This window comes from Arachis hypogaea, chromosome 20 (genome assembly GCF_003086295.3).
Source record: "Arachis hypogaea cultivar Tifrunner chromosome 20, arahy.Tifrunner.gnm2.J5K5, whole genome shotgun sequence".
Taxonomy (NCBI): Eukaryota; Viridiplantae; Streptophyta; class Magnoliopsida; order Fabales; family Fabaceae; genus Arachis; species Arachis hypogaea.
Window position 1 is genome coordinate 74,796,576 of NC_092055.1, and position 11,341 is coordinate 74,807,916.

An 11,341-nucleotide genomic window follows, 5' to 3' on the forward strand; every position below is an offset into this window, starting at 1 on the left:
GCATGTTGATGAATGAATGGATTCCCCCACTTTATAGCTTCTAATCTGTGCTTTCTGGGCCGAAAACTGGGTCAGAAACAGCCCAGAAATTGCCCCCAGCGTATTCTGGTACGTACAGGTCATGGGAAAGTGACGCGGAAGCGTCGTCCACGCGTTTGCATGGGTTGCGTTTCTGCCAGGTCACGCGTCCGCGTGATCCACGCATTCGCGTCACCTGGCTTCGGGACAGCTATGGTAAATTATATATTGTTGCGAAGCCCCAAATGTTAGCTTTCCAACGCAACTAAAACCGTGTCATTTGGACCTCTGTAGCAAAAGTTATGACCGTTTGAGTGCAAAGAGGTCAGGCTGGACAGCTTAGCAACTTCTTCAACTTCTTGTATTCCTTCCACTTTTGCATGCTTCTCTTCCATCCTCTGAGCCATTCCTGCCTTGTAATATCTGAAAACACTTAACACACATATCAAGGCATCGAATGGTAATAAGAGAGGATTAATAATTAGCAAATATAAGATCAAAGAAGCATATTTTCAATCATAGCATAAAATCAGGAAGGAAAAAGTAAAACCATGCAAATAGTATGAATAAGTGGGTAAGGACTTGATAAAATCCACTCAATTGAGCACAAGATAAACCATAAAATAGTGGTTTATCAACCTCCCCACACTTAAACATTAGCATGTCCTCATGCTAAGCTTAAGAGAAGCTATAAAGATGAAGAGGAATGGTAGATTAATATGAAATGCAACCTATCTATATGAATGCAACTATATGCAGAATGTTTCTACCTACTTGGTTAAAAATAAACAAATCTTTTAAGAACAAAGATGAACTGGATTTCACTAATTCAAATTATACAATAAAAGACAAGTAAACTTGTAAGAATATAGCTCATGAAAGCAGGGAACATAGAATTAAGCACTGAACCCTTACTGGTAGTGTATATCACTCTAACTCTCAAGTGTCTAGGGTCAATCACTCTACTCTTCCCTAGTCATGCTTTCTCAACCTTGTTCTTCATCTAACCAATCAACAAATATTTAGTATATCAATGCAAACATCATGAGGTCTTTTCAAGGTTGTAATGCGGCTGAGGTAAAGGTAATGATATACATATATAAGGCTAAGTAAGCTAACAAAGTGAATCCTTGATTAGTCTAAGATCTCACCTAACATATACATACTTTATATAATTTAAAATGCTTTACCTAGCTACCCAAATTTTTCCCACTTTTGTATTACATGCTCATGTATCAAACTTATTTTTGAATTTTGTCCCATGTGCATTGCTTCTTTTTATTTTACATTGGGGAAATTTTTGTGTCCCCTTATTCAATTACTTAAAAATTTAATTTTTTCTTAATGCACATGGTAATTTAATTATTTTGACTTCACATGAGCATGCTTCCCAAACCTTGAAATAACTTATTCAATTTAATTTCCCCTTTTTTTTTCTATCATCCCATGTTCCCATAAAATTTCTCATACTTAATTTATACACAATATCTATCTTAAGCTTAACCAAGGATTCAACTTGGAATTTTTATTTTATTTCTATGCTTAAGGCTAGTAATGTGGTTATAAAATAGAAGAAGGGGCAGAAAGGCTCAAGGGGGCTAACAAAGGTAACATAAAAGGGTAGGCTTATTTGGGATAAGTGAGCAAAAACAAGTAATGACCTCAATTATATGCAAGCATGTAAATACAGTAAATATTGGACATATAGAATGGAACAAAGCAAAGATTGCAATTATAGAGAAGAAAACACACAAGAATAAAAATTTATGGTTAAATAATATAACCATATAAATAAGCTCAAAATCTCACAGGTTGTGTGTTCTTAGCTTTTAACTATGTTCCAAATACAACTTCAAACAAGTTTAACAAAAATTTTTCAATTTAAATTAGTGAAATACTATAAAAATTTCTTAAAAAATAAAATATTACTTCAACCAAGTAGTAACTAAATGCACAAAATCAAACAAATATGCAATCAAATATGCAAATGCAACAATGAACAAACAAAGAAAATAAAACAATGGTGTTGGAAAGAAGAAAATAGCTAACCTATGGAGATCGGTATGGACCTCCCCACACTTAAAGATTGCACCGTCCTCAGTGCATGCTAAGATGTGCAGGTGGATGGGTTGCGAGCTATAACTGCTGTTATTTCTCTAAAGATTGTGCAGACGGACTGGCTTGTCTCCCAATTAAGAGGCTTGTCCTCTCCCTTCGTGGTGGCCATCCTGAAAGAAGAGGGAAAAGAAGAAAAGTAACCCAAAAATAAAGATAAAATAAAATATGGTTGGGTTAATGCCAAATAATAAGGGTCTCAATTACATGGTAGCTACAACATGCAAGTGAGAAAACAGTAGAAGTACATGGCAAATCAAGAGTGCAAAAATTTGCAACAATAGGAAAGAGAGTGTGGGTAAGGAGAGATAATATAAATTCATGTCAATGTAAAAGTAATACAGGTATAAAAGATTGGCATTGATTTAAATAATATTACCTAACCAGAATAAAACAAGTCACTAAGCACCCAAAATAATTCAAGAGAAGATGCAACAGTTAAATAAGAAAATCAACACCAAAGGAAAAATAATGAATTTAGAAAATAAAAGAAAAATATGCACTAAATTAAAATGCAATGAATGAAATATGAAAATAAATTAAGTAAAATAGAATGAATGTGAAAAGGAATGAGAAGTGAAAGAAATAAAGTAAGAAAGAAAGAAGAAAAGATAGAAGAAATTAGGATTAGAAAAGAAAATAGAAGATAATTGGCGCTGATTTGGATGAGTTGTGCGGCGCAGGCGATGCGGACGCGTGAGTGACGCGTTCGCGTGGTGCGCGATTAGGTCAGGTGACGCGGACGCGTGGGTCACGCGATCGCGTGGCCTGATTTGTGCGATTGGCGCGAGTGCAGTCTCGCGTTCGTGCAACTCTCTGTTCGAAACTCTTTTCGCCAGATTTTTGGGTGACGCGGTCGCGTGGATGGACATATTTTGAAAATGACACGGACGCGTGGGGCACGCATTCGCGTGGTAAGGCTTGTGCTTCTAGCACGGTTCCATCCCCATTCCATCCTAACTTGCTGCCAAACACCCGTATACGTCGATTTTACAGGGCCACGCGTTCGCGTGGGTGACGCAGACACGTGGGAGGCATTTTTCCCACATGACGCGGATGCGTGGATCAATTTGTGCCAAAGGCACGCCTCCAGCCACGCTCTCGCGTGACTCTCTGTTCAATTCTCTTTTCTTCAAAACGCACTGGTGACGCGGACGCGTCAGCGACGCTGCCGCGTCGTGTGCGTGTTTTTTTTTATGCATGAAAAATGAAGAATGCAATGCTAATATGAATATTATGCAAAACTCCAGGTTCAATACAATAAAATAAAATAAAACTCGAAAACAAATAAAACTAAATAAAAATAAAAAAGAAACGACAAAATCAGGAAGGAAAAAGTAAAACCATGCAAATAGTATGAATAAGTGGGTAAGGACTTGATAAAATCCACTCAATTGAGCATAAGATAAACCATAAAATAGTGGTTTATCAGCCCCAGAAGTAGATTTTAGCACTAAATAGACTATTTTACCCTTACTAGTCATTAGTTTAGTATTTAAGTGTTATTTTTGCATAATGATACGAACAACATCAGACTTTACACAATATTTTCATTTTTACCATTGTATTTTTCTTTCAGTATGAGTTTCTAAACCTCCTAGGTTGAGGGGAGGAGCCCTGCTGAGTCCTATGAATTAATAAAAGTATTACTGTTTCTCTTCGATCCGTGTTTAATTTAATTCTAAGATGTATACTCGTTCTTCAACATGGTTAATAGGATGTTCAGTGACAATAAGCTCTGTTCATCATACTAAAACAACGTGCCTGACAAACACTCGTGTCTACTTGGGTTCGTGTGAATACGTGACTGAAAAGCGCAAACCGCCAGCTATGTTTATACATCTCTTAGACGGCTAATCCACGACTTTGTTGTGGACTTCTCGAGACACTAGTTCAGCCAATTTCCGGAGAGATTAGGGTTTCTGTGGTAAAGGCTAGAACCCAAAGAAGCAGCATTCTCTAATCCGGAAGATTCGACCTTGTCTGTGGTGTTTTGAGTAGGATCGCCAAGAGAATGAACTGCTAGAGCTTCACCCTCGTTCAGATTGGATGACCACGACCAATGGCGTTTGATCTAAAGCAGAGGAGATTGATGACTGATGAGCGGATAATTTATACGATTTTTGGCATTGTTTTTAGTATGTTTTTAGTAGGATCTAGTTACTTTTAGGGATGTTTTCACTAGTTTTTATGTTAAATTCACATTTCTAGACTTTACTATGAGTTTGTGTGTTTTTCTGTGATTTCAGGTATTTTCTGGCTGAAATTGAGGGACTTGAGCAAAAATCAGATTCAGAGGTTGAAGAAGGACTGCTGATGCTGTTGGATTCTGACCTCCCTGCACTCAAAGTGGATTTTCTGGAGCTACAGAACTCGAAATGGCGCGCTTCCAATTGCGTTCGAAAGTAGACATCCAGGGATTTCTAGCAATATATAATAGTTCGTACTTTGGCCAAGAATAGACGACGGAAACTGGCGTTCAACGCCAGCTTTCTGCCCAAATCTGGCGTCCAGCGCCAGAAAAGGAGCCAAAACCAGAGTTGAACGCCCAAACTGGCACAAAAGTTGGCGTTCAACTCCAAGAAGGACCTCTACACGTACGACACTCAAGCTCAGCCCAAGCACACACCAAGTGGGCCCCAGAAGTGGATTTATGCATCAATTACTTACTTCTGTAAACCCTAGTAGCTAGTTTATTATAAATAGGACCTTTCACTATTGTATTAGGAGTCTTTTTGACCATCTTTGATCAGTTATATGCTATCTTAGATCACGTTTGAGGGCTGGCCTCTCGGCCATGCCTGGACATTCACTTATGTAATTTCAACGGTAGAGTTTCTACACTCCATAGATCAAGGTGTGGAGCTCTGCTGTTCCTCAAAGATTAATGCAAAGTACTACTGTTTTCTATTCAATTCATCTTGTTTCACTTCCAAGATATTCATTCGTACTTCAATCTGAATGTGATGAACGTGACAATTATCATCATTCCCTATGAACGCGTGCCTGACAACCACTTCCGTTCTACCTTCGACTGAATGAGTATCTCTTAGATCTCCTAACCAGAATCTTCGTGGTGTAAGCTAGAATGATGGCGGCATTCAAGAGAACCCAGAAAGTCTAAACCTTGTCTGTGGTATTCTGTGTAGGATTCAATGAATGAATGACTGTGACGAGCTCCTAACTCGCGATTGCAGGGCGTTAGTGACAGACGCAAAAGGATAGTAAATCCTATTCCAGCATGATCGAGAACCGACAGATGAATAGCCGTGCCGTGACAGGGTGCGTTGACCATTTTCACTGAGAGGATAAGATGAAGCCATTGACAAGGGTGATGCCTCCAGACGATTAGCCGTGCCGTGACAGGGCATTGGATCATTTTCCCGAGAGATGACCGAAAGTAGCCATTGACAGTGGTGATGTATCACATAAAGCCAGCCATGGAAAGGAGTAAGACTGATTGGATGAAGATAGCAGGAAAGCAGAGGTTCAGAGGAACGAAAGCATCTCCATTCGCTTATCTGAAATTCTCACCAATGAATTACATAAGTATTTCTATCCCTATTTTATTATATTATTTTCGAAAACTCCATAACCATTTAATATCTGGCTGACTGAGATTTACAAGGTGACCATAGTTTGCTTCATACCGACAATCTCCGTGGGATTCGACCCTTACTCACGTAAGGTATTACTTGGATGACCCAGTGCACTTGCTGGTTAGTTATGCAAAGTTGTGAAGATATGTTTAGACCATGGTCCTGTGCATCCGCTTTTGGTGCCATTGCCAGGGAATCAATTTCGAACAACAATTCACAACCTGAGTAGCAATTTCGCATACCAAGTTTTTGGCGCCGTTGCCGGGGATTGTTTGAGTTTGGACAACTGACGGTTCATCTTGTTGCTCAGATTAGGTAATTTTCTTTTTGTTTTCTTCTCAAAAATTTTTCAAAAATATTTGAAAATTTTCTCCTTTGTATTAAAAAAAAAAAATAATATAAGAATGTTTTCAAAAATTTTATTCAAAATTTTTAAGAATGAATTCTAGTGTTTCATGAAGCATGTGAAGCTTGGCTGGCTGTAAAGCCATGTCTAAATTTATTTGGACTGAGGCAGCAATTTGTTATCAAGAGCAAGCTAGTTGTTGCTAATCCACCTGCTGCTGTTCCTGATTCACCTGCTGAAGCTTGGCTGGCCATTGGCCATGTCTAGTGTTTTGGACCGGTGCTTTCATTGAAAGCTTGGCTGGCTAGTGAGCCATGTCTAATTCCTGGACTGAAGCTTTAGACTAAGAATGCAAGATTCCTGGAATTCATGTTAAAAATTTTGGAATCCTTATTTTTTCTTTTTCATATAATTTTTTGAAAAATCCAAAAAAATTTTAGAAAATCATAAAAATAAAAAATATTTTTCTGTTTCTTGTTTGAGTCAAGAGTCATGTTATAAGTTTGGTGTCATTTGCATGTGCATCTTGCATTTTTCAAAAATTTTATGCATTCATGGTGTTCTTCATGATCTTCAAGTTGTTCTTGGTAAGTCTTCTTGTTTGATCTTGATGATTTTTTGTTTTGTGTCTTTTATTGTTTTTCATATGCATTTTTGAATTCTTAGTGCCTAAGCATTAAAGAATTCTAAGTTTGGTGTCTTGCATGTTTTCTTTGCATTAAAAATTTTTCAAAAATATGTTCTTGGTGTTCATCATGATCTTCATAGTGTTCTTGGTGTTCATCTTGACATTCATAGCATTCTTGCATGCATCACATGTTTTGATCTAAAAATTTCATGCATTGCATCTTTTTAGTGTTTTTCTCTCTCATCATAAAAATTCAAAAAATAAAAAAAAATATATCTTTCCCTTTTTCTCTCTCATCAAATTCGAAAATTTGAGTTGACTTTTTCAAAATTTTTTAAATCAAGTGGTTTCTTATGAGTCAAATCAAATTTTCAATTTGAAAATCTCATCTTTTTTAAAATCTTTTTCAAAAATCAAATCTTTTTCAAATTTCTTAGTTATTTTCGAAAATTTCAAAAATATTTTTCTTATTTTTATATAAAATTTTCAAAAATAACAATAAAAATTAATGTTTTGATTCAAAAATTTCAAGTTTGTTACTTACTTGTTAAGAAAGACTCAAACTTTGAGTTCTAGAATCATATCTTGTGATTTCTTGTGAATCAAGTCATTAATTGTGATTTTAAAAATTCAAATCTTTTTCAAAAACTAATTTCTCTCATATCTTTTCAAAAATATATTCTTATCTTATCTTTTTTTTTCAAAAAAATTTGATTTCAAAATATCTTTTCTAACTTCCTAACTTCCTATCTTTTCAAAATTTGTTTCAACTAACTAACTAACTTTTTGTTTGTTTCTTATCTTTTTCAAAATCACCTAACTAACTCTCTCTCTCTCATTTTCGAAAATCCCTTCCTTCTTTTTCAAAATTTCTTATTAATTAACTAATTATTTTTATTTTTGATTTCAAAATTTTTCGAAAATTACTAACCTTTTTCAAAATAAACTATTTTCGAAAATCACTAACCCTTTTTCAAAAATTATTTTCGAAAATTCTCCCTCTCCCATCTTACTCTATTTATTTATTCATCTACTAACATCTCATCTCACATCTCTACCCTCCTCACAGTTGTGTTTCTTCCATTACAATACATTCTTTGTCTCCCTCTTTTCTCCCACTCACAAAGGGATCCCTATACTGTGGTATAAAGGATCTCTATTATTATTATTTTTCTGTACCTTCTTCTTTGTCATATGAGCAGGAGCAAGGACAAGAACATTCTTGTTGAAGTAGATCCAGAACCGGAAAGGACTCTGAAGAAAAAACTAAGAGAAGCTAAATTACAACAATCCAGAGATAACCTTTCAGAAATTTTCGAACAGGAAGATGAGATGGCAGCCGAAAATAATAATAATGCAAGGAGGATGCTTGGTGACTTTACTGCACCTAATTCCAATTTACATGGAAGAAGCATCTCCATTCCTGCCATTGGAGCAAACAACTTTGAGTTGAAACCTCAATTAGTTTCTCTGATGCAGCAGAACTGCAAGTTTCATGGACTTCCATCTGAAGATCCTTTTCAGTTCTTAACTGAATTCTTGCAGATATGTGATACTGTTAAGAGTAGATCCTGAAGTCTACAGGCTCATGCTTTTCCCTTTTGCTGTAAGAGATAGAGCTAGAGTGTGGTTGGATTCTCAACCCAAGGATAGCCTGAACTCTTGGGATAAGCTGGTCAAGGCTTTCTTAGCCAAGTTCTTTCCTCCTCAAAAGCTGAGCAAGCTTAGAGTGGATGTTCAAACCTTTAGACAGAAAGAAGGTGAATCCCTCTATGAAGCTTGGGAGAGATACAAAGGACTGACCAAAAAGTGTCCTTCTGACATGCTTTCAGAATGGACCATCTTGGATATATTCTATGATGGTTTATCTGAGTTATCAAAAATGTCACTGGATACTTCTGCAGGTGGATCCATTCACCTAAAGAAAACGCCTGCAGAAGCTCAAGAACTCATTGACATGGTTGCAAATAACCAGTTCATGTACACTTCTGAAAGGAATCCTGTGAATAATGGGACGCCTATGAAGAAGGGAGTTCTTGAGATTGACACTCTGAATGCCATATTGGCTCAGAACAAAGTATTGACTCAGCAAGTCAATATGATTTCTCAGAGTCTGAATGGAATGCAAGCTGCATCCAACAGTACTCAAGAGGCTTCGTATGAAGAAGAAGCTTATGATCCTGAGAACCCTGCAATAGCAGAGGTGAATTACTTAGGTGAACCTTATGGAAACACCTATAACTCATCATGGAGAAACCATCCAAATTTCTCATGGAAGGATCAAAAGCCTCAACAAGGCTTTAATAATGGTGGAAGAAACAGGTTTAATAATAATAAACCTTTTCCATCATCCACTCAGCAACAGACAGAGAACTCTGAACAAAATACTTCTAATTTGGCAAACTTAGTCTCTGATCTGTCCAAGGCCACTGTGAGTTTCATGAATGAAACAAGATCTTCCATTAGAAATTTGGAAGCACAAGTGGGCCATCTGAGTAAAAGGATCACTGAAATCCCTCCCAGTACTCTCCCAAGCAATACAGAAGAGAATCCAAAAGGAGAGTGCAAGGCCATTGACATAAGCAAAATGGCCAAACCCAATGAGGGAGAGGAGGACGTGAATCCCAAGGAGGAAGACCTCCTGGGATGTCCAGTGACCAATAAGGAGCTTGCCTCTGAGGAACCAAAGGAATCTGAGACTCATCTAGAGACCATAGAGATTCCATTGAACCTCCTTATGCCCTTCATGAGCTCTGATGAGTATTTCTCTTCTGAAGAGAATGAGGATGTTACTGAAGAGCAAACTGCCAAGTTTCTTGGTGCAATCATGAAGCTAAATGCCAAATTATTTGGCATTGATACTTGGGAAGTTGAACCTCCCTTGTTCATCAATGAACTAAGTGATCTGGATCAACTGACATTACCTCAGAAGAGACAGGATCCTGGAAAGTTCATAATACCTTGTACCATAGGCACCATGATCTTTAAGGCTCTGTGTGACCTTGGTTTAGGAATAAACCTCATGCCCCTCTCTGTAATAGAGAAACTGGGAATCTATGGGGTGCAAGCTGCTAAAATCTCATTAGAGATGGCAGACAATTCAAGAAAATAGGCATATGGACAAGTAGAGGACGTGTTAGTAAAGGTTGAAGGCCTTTACATCCCTGCTGATTTCATAGTCCTGGATACTGGAAAGGAAGAGGATGAATCCATCATCCTAGGAAGACCTTTCCTGGCCACAGCAAGAGCTGTGATTGATGTTGACAGAGGTGAACTAGTCCTTCAATGGAATGAGGACTCCCTTGTGTTTAAAACTCAAGGATCTCCCTCTGCAACCATGGAGAGGAAGCATGAAAAGCTTCTCTCAAAGCAGAGTCAACCCAAGCCCCCACAGTCAAACTCTAAGTTTGGTGTTGGGAGGCCACAACCAAACTCTAAGTTTGGTGTTGAACTCCCATATCCAAACTCTAAGTTTGGTGTTGGAGAGTTTCAACAATGCTCTGAACATCTGTGAGGCTCCATGAGAGCCCACTGTCAAGCTATTGACATTAAAGAAGCGCTTGTTGGGAGGCAACCCAATTTTTATTTATCTAACTATATTTTTCTTAGTTATATGTCTTTATAGGTTCATGATCATGAGGAGTCACAAAATAAATATAAAAATTGAAAACGGAATCAAAAACAGCAGAAGAAAAATCACACCCTGGAGGAGCATCTGCCTGGCGTTCAACGCCAGAACAGAGCATGGTTCTGGCGCTGAACGCCCAAAATGGGCAGCATTCTGGCGCTGAACGCCCAGAACAAGCATGGTTCTGGCGTTCAACGCCAGAAATGGCAACAAATGGGCGTTGAACGCCCAAAATGGGCACCAACCTGGCGCTGAACGCCCAGAGTTGTGTGCAAAGGCATTTTACATGCCTAATGGGTGCAGGGATGTAAATCCTTGACACCTCAGGATCTGTAGACCCCACAGGATCCCCACCTACCTCCACTCACTTCTTCTCACCACTCTCTTTCACACAACCCCATAAACACTCTTCCCCAAAAACCCTTCACCAATCACCTCAATCTCTCTTCCCCATCACCTCTTCACCACTCACATCCATCCACTCTTCCCCATAAACCTACCTCATAAACTCCACCTACCTTCAAAATTCAAAACCAATTTCCCACCCAAACCCACCCATATGGCCGAAACCTTTCCCCCCTCCCTTCCTTATATAAAGCCCTCCATTCTTCATCAAATTCACACAACACACCCCTCTACACCCTTCTTGGCCGAAACACTTCCCACTCTCCCTCTCCTCCATTTCTTCTTCTTCTTCATCTATTCTTTCTTTTATTGCTCGAGGGCGAGCAAAATTCTAAGTTTGGTGTGGTAAAAGCATAAGCTTTTTATTTTTCCATTACCATTGATGGCACCTAAGACCGGAGAATCCTCTAGAAAGGGGAAAGGGAAGACAAAAGCTTCCACATCCGAGTCATGGGAGATGGAAAGGTTCATCTCCAAAGCCCATCAAGACCACTTCTATGATGTTGTGGCCAAGAAGAAGGTGATCCCTGAGGTCCCTTTCAAACTCAAAAGAAATGAGTATCTAGAGATCCGACATGAAATTCAAAGAAGAGGTTGGGAAG

At 38.2% G+C, this 11,341-nt stretch overlaps 1 non-coding gene across 1 annotated transcript; it reads right to left on the minus strand.

Annotated features, from left to right (window-relative positions):
• Positions 1 to 8,426: 8,426 nt before the first annotated feature.
• Positions 8,427 to 8,534, minus strand: LOC112788345 (small nucleolar RNA R71). Its single transcript, XR_003195713.1, has one exon. It is a non-coding gene; the product is annotated as a small nucleolar RNA R71 (small nucleolar RNA).
• Between the last annotated feature and the right edge of the window lie 2,807 nt (positions 8,535 to 11,341).